At 42.9% G+C, this 18,191-nt stretch overlaps 1 protein-coding gene across 6 annotated transcripts in view; it reads left to right on the top strand.

The window, feature by feature from the left end:
* Positions 1-18,191, top strand: part of GRID1 (glutamate ionotropic receptor delta type subunit 1) — a 696,635-nt gene that overhangs the window by 124,400 nt on the left and 554,044 nt on the right. The gene's annotated exons all lie outside the window — the stretch shown is intronic.

The raw sequence follows: 18,191 nt of genomic DNA, 5'->3' as shown, positions 1-18,191 counted from the left end.
ATTTCCTATACAAAGAGCGTGTATTCAGATCAGTATTTTTACATGGTTCTTCTTGAGCAGACTGAAGCTGAAAAGTTGCAATCTGTTCCTCTGATTTCTAAATCAAGTTATCTCTTTTTCTCTAGCTTCATTTGCAGTTCTAAGTTCACCAACTCTTTGCTCTCAATAGTAAAACCGTCGTCCTCTTAGCTGTAATGTAAATGACACTGTGGAGTTGGAAATTTTGCTTTCAGACAACCAGCCGACCAAACAATGGAGCAAACACAATAAAATTTGTTGGGTGGTTGATTGCTCTGATGGAAATGCAACTTCATTTTGTCCGAGACTCACTGGAAAAGTGAAGATGAAAAATAGACATTGAGACTATCTCACTCCATCATTTGAACACTGGAGTACCAAACCATATGAGTAGTCACATCATGCAGCAAACATTTTAAAGTTGGGTAATAACTAGCAGTTGTTCCTGAGTTAGGGAGAATGGATTCAAGTCCCGGACAAGCTATCTTGTTACCATGGGAAAGTGTGGCCTTTTAAAGAAGAATAGTTAATGTAATAATACAGGAAAATAGAGCAGTAGCTGTATAAGGGTCGAAATGTATGGCATAATGTGTAGTAGAAGATCCTGGAAAGACAGGCTGGTTAGCTTTTAACATCCGTCCCAGCAAAGTATTGTTAATGATAAAATACCTAAGCAGATAGAAGAACAAGCCTTTGCTGGACCAGACCAGCATGGCTTCTTCAAGCATAAGTCCTGTTTCAGCAACCTATTAGAGTTCTTTGAGAGAGACAACACGCATATAGATGGTGTTGGACTTTCAATAAGTTTCCAACAAGGTATCACAGGTTAGCCACCCCTGGTTTGCACAAAGTAGCAGTGGTGCTCCAATGTTTTGATCAGGCGTGTTTCTCAAGTGTACATGGAGTTGACAGGTGTCTGAGACTTCCTGTGTGCAAATCTAAATGTTACTACCCCCGAAAAAAAATTAAAAGCAGGTGTTTAGAAGGAAGGGGTTATTGGTTTTTCACGGACAATAGCAAATGTAATGCTTAGATATTCTCCCTGAAAAGAGTATATTGCTGTCAAGTGAAGCTTGCAGCAGCTTTGGGTTTTCTTTGTCCTATTGCATATAATGTAGCTTCTTATTCATACAAGTCCCAGACGAATTCTGTTTGGACAGTAGAGCTGGGATCTTAAAAGGAATTTGCTAGCACAAATAAATTGCAAAAAGAACTCAACTAGGTGTATATTTTGGTTGTAAAGGAAAGCATTTCATTTTTTCCCCTGCACAGACTGAAAAGGCTTAGCTCAAACTGTGTTTAGTTCAAACATTTAAAAGCATCCTCTCTAATCCTCTCTACAATCTGAATGGTGTCCCCCCCCCCCAAAATAATAATAATCTGCCAACAGATGCAATGGAAAGCTAGAGAAAATGCTGCCAAACCTAAATATGCTCATATGAGGATCATGGAGCAGTCTACTTTTTCTGGAATACATTATTTTACTTGTTTTGGAATACTGTAAATGAATGCAAAAGTAAGGCTGGTGATCTGGTCAATGTGGTTCAGATTGGGAGCTGACAATAGGATTATGTGCTCTCTTGCCCCAGCCCTTTAGCTCCCTGAAACAGATCCCTCCTGTCCTTTTCCCAACCATCTCATAGAATCATAGAATCATAGAGTTGGAAGAGACCACAAGGGCCATCGAGTCCAACCCCCTGCCAAGCAGGAAACACCATCAGAGCACTCCTGACATATAGCTGTCAAGCCTCTGCTTAAAGACCTCCAAAGAAGGAGACTCCACCACACTCCTTGGCAGCAAATTCCACTGTCGAACAGCGCTTACTGTCAGGAAGTTCTTCCTAATGTTTAGGTGGAATCTTCTTTCTTGTAGTTTGGATCCATTGCTCCGTGTCCGCTTCTCTGGAGCAGCAGAAAACAACCTTTCTCCCTCCTCTATGTGACATCCTTTTATATATTTGAACATGGCTATCATATCACCCCTTAACCTCCTCTTCTCCAGGCTAAACATGCCCAGCTCCCTTAGCCGATATGGTTAGACTTACCGCACTATAATTGTTAACTGGCGAATGGTGAACATCATTCCTTCTTAACCAGCATTTGAAACTAGTGTTTGAAGTTGGTTAGCAAACTCTGGATAAGAGAACCTGATAACCATTTACAACTGTGAACATTCATGCCAGTGTAAGACTTAATTATGGTTAAGGCTAAAGTGGAAAGGATGGGGTAAAGTTGCGCATGAGATCAGTGTTACGTGGATAAATCAAGCAATGAAGCATAAGATTCCCCTCTTCAGTTTGTTTATTTACTCAGTTTTATATCCTACCCATCATCAGTTTCATTGATTTCCCCAAACAGGTTGTTAATCATTTACCTGATTACCTTCAGCTGTTCTGGTAGGATTCAAATCTAAGTAATATACACACAAACACGTTTTTTGAGCAAAGAGTTGATCATCATCTTTCAATTTAGATATGTACAAATCCAAATGGATCTGGGAGTTCCTGCCTAGCATTTACCACAGAGGTAGGAAATATTTTGGGGTATGTGGGAGAGATCCTATCAAGATTGGTGTGGGCCAGATTTGACAGACGCGTGGTCAATAGGTAAAGGACCCCTGGATGGTTAAGTCCAGTCAAAGGTGACTATGGGGTTGCGGCGCTCATCTCGCTTAAGGACGAGGGAGCCAGCATTTGTCTGCAGACAGGTTTCCGGGTCATGTGGCCAGCATGACTAAACCGCTTCTGGCACAACGGGACACCATGACGAGTGCCAGAGCGCATGGAAACACTGTTTATCTTCCCGCTGCAGTGGTACCTATTTATCTACTTACACTGCATGCTTTCGAACTGCTAGGTTGGCAGGAGCTGGGACAGAGCAACGTGAGTTCACCCTGTCTCATGGACTGGAACTGCTGACCTTCTGATCGGCAAGCCCAAGAGGCTCAGTGGTTTAGACCACAGCTCCACCCGCTCCCTCTTATAATGTGACGTCATAGCAACATCACATGATTGACCGGAGGGCACCCCCTGCTGGGTTACCAAGTGCTGACTGTTGTTGTGGGAAGAGACAAAATCCCACATTTAAAAAAACAGGATCAAACTTTAGTGCACTTGTTAATATGCACAAATTGTATACAATATTCTCCCTCCTGTTAGATACTAACATTTATGTTTATGTTGGAGATGGAGGCATTTTTCACAAGTTCCCCTCCCTGCAAAAGGAATTTTTTACACTCTGATGCTTAATACAGCTGTCCCTTCAGTCAGCTTCCTAATGTGAATGTGAAATCTACATTGGCCAGTATGCTGATTTGCATTACAAATGTCCTCCAGTTTTCACTCCACAGTAACAATGATCAGGCATTTACATAACTGGCCCATGAGAGGCTCAAAGGCAATTTAAGACTCACCTGTGAAAATACCCAAAGTCTGACGTTTTGTACATTCTAGGTGTGCTTCAAATGCATGATCTCCCTGGTCCCTGCCATGACCTTCAACAATGCTGAAATTCCAGCATAGTTGTTATATGAGGCTAGCTGGGAAAGAAATTATTTAAGGCCCATGGGGAAATAAGGTTGCCACCTGTTTAGAATTTGATATGGCCTGATCTTAGTGTAGAAACTGTGTACCCAATGGATGTTATGATGGATAGACTAAGTCTGTATTTTCTGGGTTCAAACAGATTTCAGTCAGTCATGGATTGCGTTACAAGGAAGGGCAAAGGAGCAATTAATAAACTAAGGGTAACTTCATTTAAAAAACAACAATACAAATGTTATTGGTTTTCCAGGTAAAGACAAATCCAAAGGAATCAACTGCGAATATAAAATTACCCACCCCCATCTCAGAGAGTACAGAGACAGCATTAGATGAAAATACATGAACTACAGAGTTAAAGTTATGCCACAGAGATAGGATAATCTCATTTTAAAAATAAAATGCATATTTTTGCTCCCCACCCCATGGCACCATGCTGTTTCTACCTCTCCCCCCCCCCCATTACTACTTGGGTGTTAGTTCCCAGTTTAACAACTTCATCTTCAATCCTTAAACCAACATGAGCAGATAAAGGGGCTGAGACATTTTTCTGTTTGTGTTGATCAATCTTCTTTGCCTCAAAATACATAGCTCACTTGGTTAGAGCATGGTGCTGATTACACCAAGGTTGTAATTACACGTGCACACAAGTTTTCCAGATTTTAACAAATTGATCCAAATTATTTAAATTTAATACATTTTAAAAAAAGGTTTCCTGCTCCTGTTACAAACATATGTCCATTGCTTCCTGATGTTGTCACTTCGTTCGTCTTCTTTAATCACCTTCTCATCCTTCTACTAATTTTAATCCATTTTCATAGCTGTCCTTTGTTGTTTCCTTGCAATCAGCACCTTTGTTGTTTCCCATATAAATATATAAATAAATATCCATTTCTCATGTGTAGCCCTTCCAGCACTCTGTTCCCAGACGTGGTGTGTAGAGATAATTTATTGCCATCGTCCTTTGTCCATTCACATTCCACTCCTTTGAAAAATTCATTCCGTTGTTCAAGGACTTGCTGGGCTATAATTAACTATATTTATAGCCAAGGTTGCAGGTTTGATCCCTGTATGGGTCAGCTGCACATTCCTTTGTTCCAGTGGGTTGGACTAGATGATCCTCAAGGTCCCTTCCAACTCTACAATTCTATTATTTTACGCACTTGAAGAGAGAATTGTTCTGTGGTTGATATTTGGATCAGTTGCTATCTTCAGCAATGACTTCCTCAAATAAGATCATATGGGTGCATATATCTAATCAGAAGAACAGGGAATCAGAATGCTGTTGCCTATAATAGGAACCTTAGGTTTGTATTGAAGGCTTTAGCAGATTTAGATGACTGCCATCACTTTCCCCGTTACTGCAAACATAGGCAGCAGTTTAAAGAAAAAAGCGTTGCTAGCATTCATGGCAGTGGCCTGTATCCAGCGAAGCAGTTCTGTTAGAACAAGGATTTCTGGCTGTGCAACAGAACTTCCCTTCCTTCCCCAATCTCTGCACCCTCCCCAAATCTGCTTTGAGGGCTTGGGTGGGAAACCTAGAACAGATTTATGGGGTGCATGTAGGGAGGAGAAGGAAGGAAAAATCCATTGCATAGGCAGAAGTCCTTGCGCTAATGAAACTACTTCATTGAATAAGGCCCAGAATGTTAAAAGCAGCAGCATCCAGGGAGCATTCAAGTTGCTCCTTAGAAAATCCATGCTACAGATGCCAGTAACTTGGAATATGATCTCTGAGATCATGGAATTCATCACATGGGCTGTGTGCTTTGTAGAGAAAGTCCCAGAAAGGAGGGGGGGGGGACTTGATGGGAATGAGGGGAAATCTGAGTAGTATCACTTCAAGTCTAGTCCACCCACATGCTTGTGCTGCGGTTGAAATAGCTTCTTACTGCTCATTTTGCCCCATTGATGAAGTGACTCATGAGATTGCATGTGCTTATCAAGTCGAAAGCTGACAATTTATGGGTAAGCATTTTATTATGGTACATGTTGTCTTGCTCCAAAATGGGAACCGCAGAATTCCATTGGTGCTCTGTGGGGAAAAAGAGATTGCGATGCCCTTGAATGCTGTTACAGTGGAGGTCAAATGATCTTTTGAAAGGCTGCGGAATAAGAAAGCAACTTCAGATTTCGTTAAATGGAGAGAAATGGAGCACAATTAGAGTCATTTCTAAAGACTTTCTATTAGGGCTATTAGAGAGCAGTGACACTTGGACATGCAAGCCAAATTAGAAAATGTACTCCAAATTCTAAAATTATAGGTTTCCTAATTATTTAAAGAATGAGGAAGCCTGCATTATTACTGTGTACAGCAGTCTCCATTTCATGGAAGGAATTACACCTGTCACTGACCCTCACAGAGCATTATACCCCATAGACCTTTGGCAAAGACCTTTTTGGTGGCTCAGTTCCCTTTGGGCTTCTTACATCATGGACAAGAACAAAGTGGTCTTTTACAATTAATGTTTTATTCAGTTGGATCGGGAGTAAGGTGTTCCTAGTGTTATGTGTTCTTTTAGAAGGAAGCTGGCTTATACTGAATAAGACCACTGACTCATGTATCTCAGTGTTGTTTTCACTGACTGACAGTGGCTCTCCAGGTCTCCTAGAAGGCGCACCAGCTTGCCCCCATGATTGAGGGGCCCGGCACATGCAATGTGCTCGACAGCCATGCATGCTGTTGTCATGCACACACGTCGTACGACAGACTGATGTGTTGCGCATACAGCACATGATGTGTACATGTGGTGAGCACACATCACCATGGAATTTTGAGGGGCCCAGCCCCCTCCTTGAAAATGGGTGGGGGGCTTGGCCCCCTAGCTCTCTGTAGGTGCCGCCCCTGTATCCTCTCCCTAACTGGAGATGCCAGAGAGTGAATATTGGATGTTCTACATGAAAATCAGACCCAAATCTGCAAAGTCAAAAACTTTTACCTTAGTCGCTGTTCGTACAAATCTCACCCATCCCTTCTTAAGTTTTCGCCAAACCTCTCTCTCACACGAATGGCTCCCATATGCCTTGTTGCCATATTATCAAAGGGCAGCTCCCATGAATAGGTATCATCCTGTTCCTTATAACAATTGTGCAATCTAAATTAATGCAGAGGGGAATAATAGTTGAGCTACAGGTGTGCAATGGGATTAATTGTACAAGAACCTGCAGAATTGAGGTGTCACTTTTTAAAGCATGCATATATATATATATATATATATATATATATATATATATATATAATTTAATCTCAAACTGTTCAGTAGGGCAAATCCTAAAGCACCAGTTTCGCGTAGACAATAAAATATTCATATTCCTTTCAAACATTTATTTGTGCAACATTAATAAATTAGAAGACAGGAATATGACCTTGCCTCTCTCTGTTAATAAGGAGGACAGTTGTCTGACATAACAGAACCTCTAATATATCTGTAACAATGAATTTTAAGAATGTAGTACTCAGAGCTATACTTAGGTGGGAAGATGGGTTATCATATCTTATTCTCTTTCTGTGTTTCTTCTGAGGTCTGTTCCAAGAGAATAAAGTTTAGCCCTTGTGTTCCCCACATTCCTGTGGCGTTTGCATAACCTAGTGAAGTGATTTGGGGGCAGGGGGAAATAGACTTCCACTGACAAGCAAGATCGTTTTCTCTTCAGCCACCATTGTCTGCTTGTTCGCCAGCCATTTTGCCAGAAAACTCTGGCCAAAGCATTTCACAATTCATCCCAATGATTGGGGTTCTCCACCATCAACCTACAGTAGGGGTAGCCAACAGGAAGTGTTGCTGGACTCCAGCTCCCATCAGCCCCAGTCAGCATTGCCAGTGGGCAAAGATAATGGGAGTTGTAGTTCAGCAAAAGCTGGATGACCTCACTTTGGCTACCCTTGACCTTTAGAAATGGGTTAGCAGCCTTCCTCCCAGCTTTCGCCTGGGGGTGTTTTGTTCCCTTCCCATTTACAGGTAGGCCAGCAAAGAACTTAGATGTGAACAATGATAAAATACACAATATTACATGTACTGTTCCTGCAACCCTGGATCTGACCCATTGTGTATATGGGCTTTTGGTGCCCTAATTCCAAATATCTAAGCAGTCCTTGAAGCCAGAGGCCAGGCAGTTATGTTATTGTCATTTAGTTGTGTCCGACTGTCCGTGACCCCATGGACCAGAGCACGCCAGGCACTCCTGTCTTCCATTGCCTCCCGCAGTTTGGTCAAACTCATGTTTGTAGCTTCAAGAACACTGTCCAACCATCTCGTTTCTGTCGTCCCCTTCTCCTTGTGCCCTCAATCTTTCCCAACATCAGGCTCTTTTCCAGGGAGTCTTCTCTTCTCACGAGGTGGCCAAAGTATTGGAGCCTCAGCTTCAGGATCTGTCCCTCCAGTGAGCACTCAGGGCTGATTTCCTTAAGAATGGATAGGTTTGATCTTCTTGCTGTCCATGGGACTCTCAAGAGTCTCCTCCAGCACCATAATTCAAAAGCAGGAACTGGCAAGCCACTCCAGTATCCCTGGCAAGAAAACTCCATGGACAAAAACAACAGGAAGTTATAGTTCTTCCCCAAAAGACCCAAGCAGGGCTTGCCCCACCGTTCCCCCCTGGGCCCACACTAAAAGCTGCTTGTAGATAGATTATGCCTGGCTATGAAGTTTTAGGGAGATCAGGGCAGGGGAAGTGAAATTGCACCCACTGTGAAATAGAGACCTCCCCATGAAGTCCTGTCAAAAGCCCAAACCTCTACATCATTATTACCCATGTTTCCTGGAAGGTGTATTGTTGGTGCTTATGGTGGCAGCAAGGAATTATCTCATTGCTGAGATTTGGTGTTAGTAGGCAAATATTAAAATACTAATACTAAAATAGGCAAATACTAATTTATTTATTTTTAAATCATTTTTCTTGTTGGGGGGTGTGTCCATGCTTGCTTACACATTGGTAGAAGTATTTATTTAATGCTTAACCTTGGATTGCTGGTATCATTTAAATGCCTGTAATTGCAACTTCTGGAGCTGAGATAATTAATTGGTAGCTAAATGACTGATAAGTGATAATATAAAGAAGGTAAATATGAAGAAGGAAAAGGGAACTGATGGCTGTTAAGTATTCATGACTGGGCAGCGATGATACAGATCACTTAATTTCTAAAGGACTGTTTTCCGCCCTCAGATCTGTGCAACTTATTTTATTACAAAGTGCTCCTCTACACATTATTCCACAATCGGCCATGGTGATTGGGGCCAGCTAAAGACAGACACTGTCTTGGAGCAGAGTTCAAAAAGAAAGGCATTTTCTGAATCCAATCCCATGCCATTTATAACACTTGAACTACAGCAGTGTGGTGTAGTGGTTGAGAGCGGTAGTCTTGTAATCTGGGGATCCGGGTTCGCGTCTCCGCTCCTCCACATGCAACTGCTGGGTGACCTTGGGCCAGTCACACTTCCTTGAAGTCTCTCAGCCCCACTCTCCTCACAGAGTGTTTGTTGTGGGGGAGGAAGGGAAAGGAGAACGTTAGCCGCTTTGAGAGTGAAAGGCGGGATATCAAATCCAAACTCCTCTTCTTCTTCTTCTTCTTCTTCTTCTTCTTCTTCTTCTTCTTCTTCTTTAGGATCCCTTGAGTATTGTTGCAATGTGGGTGCTTCAAAAGAAGTAAACTAGGTTCGGAATCCTTGTCAGATGACTGATCTAAATTTGACAGATAATAATAATAATAATAATAATAATAATAATAATTTGTATGCCACCCATCTGACTGGGTTACCAGTCACTGGGTAGCTTCCAATGAATTAAAACACAATATGGCATTACTCAGTTCTATCTTTGTTTGAAGTTGTAAATTTTTCAGATACTTATAAATCTATTTTTTAAAAATAATTATTGAATTTTGGTTAAATATTCTGTGAAGCCAGGTGTCTACCTTCCCTCTTTAATCACGGGGGCCATTGATAGCCATGGCAGAAGTGAAGCTCTCCCCACTAATTAGTTCTACAGGAGTCAGGGTCAAACATGTCCACATATATTTTATTTAGGCAGAGGCACCCCCTGCCATGCAACACTTTACAGAAGACATATTCACCTGCCCTTCCCATTATATCATATGGCCTTTCTTTCCCAACAGACCTTGGGCTGTAGTTCTAAATGTCTCTGAACAGGAACAGGAAGTGTCACCACAATGGTAAACGTCCTAGCTGCCTAGGGGCCAAGACTACAATGGAATCCATTGTGTTTGCTGTGGGGAGCAGAGACCTTAATGTGATCTGGGAGCATGCTCAGTGCTTCTGAGAAAGATTGGACTATGGAGAGTCCTAGAAGACTGCCATTTTTGTAATTTGCACAACACACTTGTTACTCGTTATTGTTCAAATAAGTTCACGATTTTAACATTTGACCAACCTTTTATAAGTAGGCAGATTTTGATGGTGGAAACTTCCACCTACTTCATTTCTTTGGAGCAGGGAGAGGCTGATTTTTAAGGGGTGGCATGTTCAGCTCTTGCGAATCATCCACCTCTTTTATGCCCTTTCCAAGTAAGGGTTCAGAGCTGCATTTCATAATTAAAACTTAAGTACCTGTTGTGTTTGGAAAGCCTACACGTGGCTTTTGATAAACCGGTTAATGAACAATAAAGTTTAATTGGGTGTATTATTGTGCAGTACACATGAACATCTAAATGTAAGACTGAAAGCCGAGTGCAATGAATGCAAAATAACGCATGAAATTGAGTAACTTTGTTGCTGTTAAAATACAGCTTTGTCACCACACCCAGCCACCCAGAACTCAACTTTTTCTAGCCGTTCAGTTCTCATTAAGGAAGCAGTAAAGCAGGTTTTCTTCCCCTGTAGATTAAAAATAAAAACATTTCCTGAGCAATTCAAAAGAGATTACTAGTGAATGTATATAAAAGTGTGTGTGTGTGTGTGTGTGTGTGTATAGTTATAACACAGGAATAAAGAACCTGTGACCCTCCACATGTTTGGACTACAACTCCCTTCCTCCCTAACTACTGGCTCTGCTGGCTGGGGTTGATGGCACTGAAGTCCAATAATGTTTGGAGGTTAATATTTCCACCATCCCTAATTTAATTTTTTTAAGTGCAGTACCAAACAGTGTTTCTAGGACTTGTTTGCCAAGGTTGGAGTCTCTGGGGCTTGGGGTACAAACCTCTGGGTCTGAGACCCAACCTACAGAACTACCGTAGACTGTGTCTGCTTGAGTCATAGAAGCATAGCATCCTTGAGTCATTTTCAGGTGCAGAGGGGAACAGCAGTCCAGAACACCAGCCTCTGTGACTGGCCAATAGTAGCCTCTGGAGAAGGCCATGCCTGGTATTAAAGGGCCTGGCTTTCTGTATTTCCCTGATCAACAGAGTAGTTGATACCTTCGACTTGCTCCATCCATCTCAATAAATTTACCCCTGGACTGAGGAACGGAGAACATGCCCTCTAGGTCTAATTTTGAGTGAGACCTTCCCTCTGGGTCTAGCCTGACCTCAACACCTACTCCTTTCACTCCACTTAATGTTTCTTCCTTGTGCCCACCCAACATATTACTAAGTTTACCTTCACAGATTTACACTTTATATCCTTCTTCTTAAATACATGAGCAGCTGACAAATTGTATTTCACTAAGGTGCTCCATAACATGGGAGCTCCCAGTGATCCAGATCTGGACCACGCTGTGGCATATATCTCCAATACATTACGCCTTGTTACTTAAAATAATTACATAATGATTGAGGCTTAGGGTAGATGTCATTCTGGGAGATGTGTGGCCGTCTCTTGCGTGTGTGTCTGTGTTTTAAAGGGTAAATGCAGCTGTGGAGGGACTTGGCTCAGAATGGGGCTGAAGCACATCGGGAAAGTGGATTTAATATTCTCCATTTGCTCTCTTTTCCCAATCTGAATTCTACCCTCCCTCGCTGCAACATGCTAACATACTTGGGGTTGCAGATCCCTGGCCAGGAGGAATTCAGTACATTGAAGATTTGGGGGGGGGGGTCAGATTCTTGGTGGCCCACAGCCCAAGGGCTCCCAAGTCAGTGGGCTTTGTCCGTGTCATGACATCAGGTCCTGGTTGCTTTCCAGAACGTCTTCCATTGGTCTGATGGATCTGACCTGCCTCTTGTTTGAGTTGGAGCCCAGGCTGCTGCACAGGGAGGCAGCCCTGCCAATCCTTAAACTACTTGGCATTGTATGATTGTTCTGACTCCACACAGTGTAAAATAAAATGTTCACTTGTTTAGATATCTTTTTGTTCATCTACCAAATACCACTCAATGCTAAATACCATTCCATGCCAGCTGTCAAATACTGTCAGGTATCAGATGTCATATAGCATATTCAGTTAATGTTGGCAAATGTGAACTTCTTCTAGTGAATATTTCACACTGGAGTTTGGCAAGGGGTAGTTTTTGGAAGCAGCTTTTGTTTCCATTTCTATCATGATTTCCTTTTTGCCTGAAAGATGGCTGTGGATGTGGTGCTCTCCATGGTGCTGACTCTCCTGTCTTTTTAAGGTTGGCAGTCGCAGCATGCAGAGCCACAGTTGTGCTCATTGGCCAGGACTGGAGGAATGCTGGGGTGATATTATCATATTGCTCTCCCTCAGCTGGATGGAACACCAGGGTGCTATCATCAATGTCCTTGACCCCCGCAAAGGCTAAAAGAGACAGATGCTGTAGAGCAGTACAGAAAACACGTGGGCTGATAATATGATTTAAAGTTCCAGTTGTAAAGGTTTTCACCTGCACGAAACCTGGGATCCCTGTCACTAATGCATGTTAGGGGGCACATTTGGAAAGCGTTTAACTGATATTGCAAAAAGTTCACTCAACCATACTTTGCCCACTGTCCTTTTCTCCATGCTTTCTCTCTGTAGCAAGGAACCTCAGGCTCTTCAAATACTGTTAGATTGCATTATCCCTGACCATTGACCATTCTAGCTGAGGCAGATGGAAGCTGGGGTCAAACAATATCTGCAAGCCCACATGTTTCTCTTTTCTCTGTGTCAAACTTTGGAAAGAGATGCATTTCTTCAATGTAGACCCGAGCTTCATTCAAAAAAAATTATTCATTTCTTCTCCAATGGATCTTATGCTTATGTGACAATATAAAATGGTTATTTAGCTGGAATTTTATGCCCTTGTTTGGAGAATGGGGGAAAAACCCCCTCAGCTATCCATTCTCTCCCCCCCCCCCATTTCCATTTGGCACACATACATTAGATCGATCTGTGTCCCAGACAGCTCTTTCTAATTGGGTCTCTGCTTCCATTTCTCATTATTATACTTTTAGCAGAATTGAAACTAGGGAGGTGGGGGTGGTCTGTCAAGACTCATTCAGTCAAATATATCACTGTGCCAGGAGCCAACCTTGGTGTATTCCCACCAAGTTAAACATGCAGTGCTGAGCTGCACTGAGGTAGAAAGAAAGAAAGAAAGAAAGAAAGAAAGAAAGAAAGAAAGAAAGAAAGAAAGAAAAGTGCTGTAAGCTTGTCCCAGGTAATGTAAATTGTATGATGATTTCAGAGAGTTTGGGTGCTCCTGGGACCAAGAGCTGCTTCCCCAGGGCTTCTTCCTGTCTTGCCGTAGTTGAGTTAGCTCTGCCCATCGGCTTTCAGATAATGTGGGCTCTCCCCATCCATAAATAGCCCCCTTCTATCTGAGTGATGATCAAGAAACTTTTAATTCTTTTAAATCTAACGACCCAGCTGGTATGTTGTGAAGCCTGAGATGGTACTTGGTCACTCAACAGGAGCCAAGTAGGAGGAGGGCCCCCACATTCTTATTTCTGGGAGATGTGAGATTGTCACCAAGGAAGAATCAGAATCAAGTTAGTGTGCAGCTGTTGTATGGCACGTTGGATTGAACTACCACCACCTGCCACAGCTGCCACTACTCTCAGGTAACAAGGCTAGTCCCTTTCCTCCCTGATGGCCAGTCTGTAGTGGTGCTCAGCAATGACTGTAACAGTGTTGGAGCACATACATTGCCTGCAGAATACCTCCAGGTTCAATTCTGCCATTTCTAGTTACAAGATCTGGTCACGAGTGATGGGAAGGACCTTTGCCTGAAACTCCTGAGAACCACTGCCACTCAAAGTAGGCACTGCTGTGTCTGGGTTAGAATAACAAATAATCTGACCTGGTATAAGGCAGCTTTCAACATTCCTAGCAGTGGAGATGGAGTAGGTGCCACAGATTCCGTGCCTAACCAGCTGCATCAGTGATTTAAAAGAGAGGTAGTTAGCCGAGTTGGTCTGGTGTAGTCGAAACAAAATAATATCTGAAGAAGTGTGCATGCACACAAAAGTTCATACCAATCACAAACTTAGTTGGTCTCTAAGGTGCTACTGGAAGGATTTTTTTTTTTTTATTTTAAAAGAGAGGGAGAGAGTTGCTGATCTGGTGTGCAGTCATGCACACATCAGGAGTAAGTGAAAGTTTGCAGCTGATCGACTGGCTAAAAGAGGCACTGTTCATGATATGTGGGTGGAACTCATAAAATCTAAGTGAAACAAAATGGTATCGCTGTTGCTTCTTCCTCCCTCCAAATCTTTGTTTCAAATTTGCCTTTACCCTGACCTCTTAGTAGTCATCCTCAGCCACATCAAAGCCTCTGTGCATTTGCATTGACACAAATGCAATTTAAACTTTTCCTTCTTCCATTATCACTGTCACTGTTTAGATTGTAAGTTCCCAATAGCAGGGATCTGCTTGTGTTGTGCTGGAATAGTATTTTATTGCAGACCTAAGTCTTGCTGCCTTATAAAGGTAAAGGTAAAGGTACCCCTGCCCGTACGGGCCAGTCTTGACAGACTCTAGGGTTGTGCGCCCATCTCACTCAAAGAGGCCTGGGGCCAGCGCTGTCCGAAGACACTTCCGGGTCACGTGGCCAGCGTGACAACACTGCTCTGGCGAGCCAGAGCCGCACACGGAAACGCCGTTTACCTTCCTGCTAGTAAGCGGTCCCTATTTATCTACTTGCACCCGAGAGTGCTTTTGAACTGCTAGGTTGGCAGACGCTGGGACCGAACAACGGGAGCGCACCCTGTCGCGGGGATTCGAACCGCCGACCTTTCGATCGGCAAGCCCTAGGTGCTGAGGCTTTAACCCACAGCGCCACCCGCGTCCCTGCTGCCTTATAAAACTCCACAAAAAGACTTAAAAGACACATACACTGAAGGGTTATGTTCTGCGTTGTTTCTAGTCCAGGTTTCAGTTAAAGGTTGACACCAATGAACTTTCCTTTTGATCAACTAGTTTTGGTTGTTGGCCAGAGTGTTCCAGTCTTGAGCCTTGCTTGTCACAACACAACACGTATTATATTTTTATAGGTCAGATTTTAGCTTTATTTAAACAAATTAAACATCTTCTTTAATTCTTACAAGGTTGATGGCGGGGATATCTATATATCTGTATCTATAGGCATTCTACTTGCATGCGACTGCAGGAGATAAATGAATAAAGAAAATCATACCAGGAAATGGTGGGAGACAGCTGGTGAATCCTCGTGGCTCACGAGGAGACCCTCCCTGGAGCCTGTAGGGTGCATCAGTGAGGTCAGAGGAAGCCCCAAAGAGACTAGAGGATCAGTGGGGCTTTGTTTAGGCTGCTCTGCCTCCCCGCCTAACAGCTGGTTTACGAAATAGCGCAGCAGCAGCAGCAGCTGCTCTCCCACATGTCCTCTAGTCTCCAGATGGTCCCAGAGCTTCAACTCTAGATATCTGGTTCTGGATTTGAGAGGGAGTGGGAGAGAGAGCTGGAGATCAGGGGAAAATACGCATTCAAGGCTTTTGGGAGGCTTTGTAGAGGGTGCTTCCCACTTTAAGCGATTTCACTTATGCATGCATGGACCTAGAATGTAACCCCATGTAAGTAGGGGGCACCTTTATATAGGCATACCCCCCCCCCCAAACAAGCCCCTTTGCCAAGCCTCAGAAGAATTCCTGAATGCCTCAGAGGACTTTTCAAAGACGCTGGCACTGATTCAGTTTTGAATCAATTCGTAGAGCTTTTACAGAGAGCAAGGATAATTAACCTCTTTAGCTTTGATCCCTGTGGTAAACATCCTGTAAAAGTATAGTACCTCTTTTTATTTGGGGCATACTGAGAACCTGTTAAGTTAATTTTAATAGATATTGGGCTAGGGTCCATACGCAATGTAAACTAACGAAGGACAAATATTGTAATAAGTTGCATCGGTAGAATAAGCCTGCTTAGTTGGCTGCTAAGCCCACTGGTGAAAGTTCAGCTTTGAGTTTCTAAGGCCTTTAGGCCTGTGATTAAATGATAAGCGATCTGAGCTGCATTTGATAAATTAATAAATATTCTACCACGTTTCTTGGCTCTTTAGTAAGGGTAGAAGTTTGGATGTCTTGCCATTTTCATTCCAGGACATAATTCCCTGAATCATTTCACTGTTCTTTAATTCTTTTTACTGGCACATTGCCTCACAAATATTCAGAACTGGAGAACAGGAGCTTGACCCATATTTTGCAATTGTGTACTTGATTCTTTATTTACATATCTATTAAAATGCAGGATATTTAGATGTAGTTACAGGTAGTCTGCCGTAGTCAAAACAAACAAACAAAATTCCTTCCAGTAGCACCTTAGAGACCAACTAAGTTTGTTACTGGTATGAGCTTTTGTGTGCATGCACACTTCTTCAGATATTTAGAGTTAGTCATGATAAAAAAAAATGCATGGGATTGGTGTTGGAGTTTCACTACCCTCTCTTCCTCCATTCCCATCTCTGTTTTGCTGAAGCCATTATTATGGGATGTGGGTGGCGCTGTGGGTAAAACCTCAGTGCCTAGGACTTGCTGATCGTATGGTCGGCGGTTCGAATCCCCGCGGTGGGGTGAGCTCCCGTTGTTCGGTCCCAGCTCCTGCCCACCTAGCAGTTTGAAAGCACTCTTAAGTGCAAGTAGATAATTAGGTACCGCTTAATAGCGGGAAGGTAAACGGCGTTTCCGTGTGCTGCGCTGGTGCTGGCTCGCCAGCTGCAGCTTCGTCACGCTGACCTTGTGACCCAGAAGTGTCTTTGGACGGCGCCGGCTCACGGCCTCTAGAGCGAGATAAGCACGCAACCCCAGAGTCAGACACGACTGGCCCGTACGGGTAGGGGTACCTTTACCTTTTATTATTATAAAAGATTTTCATCTGTGCTGAGCTGAAATGTCTCAGTATTCTCCCACTTTCCCTTTTTCCTTACATTGAAAAATGCCTTCCTTGTTTGACTTTCTTTTTTTTTGTATATTTCAACTAATATTTTGATTGACACTATCCTTGGGGAGCACTGCAGTTCTTTTCTTGAAAGTCCACACTACAGGGGCTGCTCCCTTTCTTTTTTAAAGTTTTGTTAATGATTTCCCAACATACATTTTACATACATTGGATTTCAAAGCAGACACCACAATCCAACACCCAAAAACCCAAGATTAGAGTTTCCCATAGTACTTGTGTTCCGGTGAGTGGGGGTGGGAATCTACAGCAACATCTCAGCTGTCCTCGTTCCAGACTGAATATTAGGGTGGATGGAACCATATTAATGTAGCATTTGCATGTGTTTGCCAGCAAGTCATTGCCAGTAGTGGACACACTTGTGGGATGTGGAAACCAATGAAAGAATTCAAGTTGTTCCTTAGAGATATTTCTTATCCCTGGATATTTGGGTGTTCAGGTAGATGGGATCCTATTTGAGTAAGTCACAGCTGAGAGTAACAGGAGAAAGGTACTGAAAAAATAGCACAAATTGCCGCTGCTTATTATTGCATTTATTTTTATTAATTGAACAATTTGCTTATTGCCAAGCATTTCTTGGGCTCCATGATCACTGCAGATGTTGACAGCAGCCACAAAATTAAAAGACGCCTGCTTCTTGGGAGAAAAGCAATGACAAACCTAGACAGCATCTTAAAAAGCAGAGACATCACCTTGCCAACAAAGGTCCGAATAGTTAAAGCTATGGTTTTCCCAGTAGTGATATATGGAAGTGAGAGCTGGACCATAAAGAAGACTGATCGCCGAAGAATTGATGCTGGAGACTCCTGAGAGTCCCATGGACTGCAAGAAGATTAAACCTATCCAGCCTTAAGGAAATCAGCCCTGAGTGCTCACTGGAAGGACAGATCGTGAAGCTGAGGCTCCAGTACTTTGGCCACCTCATGAGAAGAGAAGACTCCTTGGAAAAGACCCTGATGTTGGGAAAGATTGAGGGCATAAGACGAAGGGGACGACAGAGGACGAGATGGTTGGACAGTGTTCTTGAAGCTACAAACATGAGTTTGACCAAACTGCGGGAGGCAGTGGAAGACACGAGTGCCTGGCGTGTTCTGGTCCATGTGGTCACAAAGAGTCGGACACGACTAAACGACTAAACAACAACAATAAAGCATTTATCTCTTTGTTGAGAGTATATATTTTTCTGTGAGTATGATGACTATTTGATTTAGTCTCATATTTGAGGAAGGGCCATAACTCAGTGGTAGAGCATCTTATTTACATGCAGAAGGTTTCTGGTTCTACCCCCCAATGTCTCTAGGTAGGGCTGGGAATTGACCCGGTCTGAAGTCTTGGAGAGTCACTGCCAGTCAGTGTAGACACTACTAGGCTGGATGGAGCAGCTGCCTATTTTCC

The sequence above is a fragment of the Podarcis tiliguerta genome (assembly GCF_965153285.1).
Source record: "Podarcis tiliguerta genome assembly, chromosome: 5".
NCBI classification, from domain to species: Eukaryota; Metazoa; Chordata; class Lepidosauria; order Squamata; family Lacertidae; genus Podarcis; species Podarcis tiliguerta.
The sequence above is the reverse complement of the archived record's forward strand: the minus strand, read 5'-3'. Positions and strand labels throughout refer to the sequence as shown.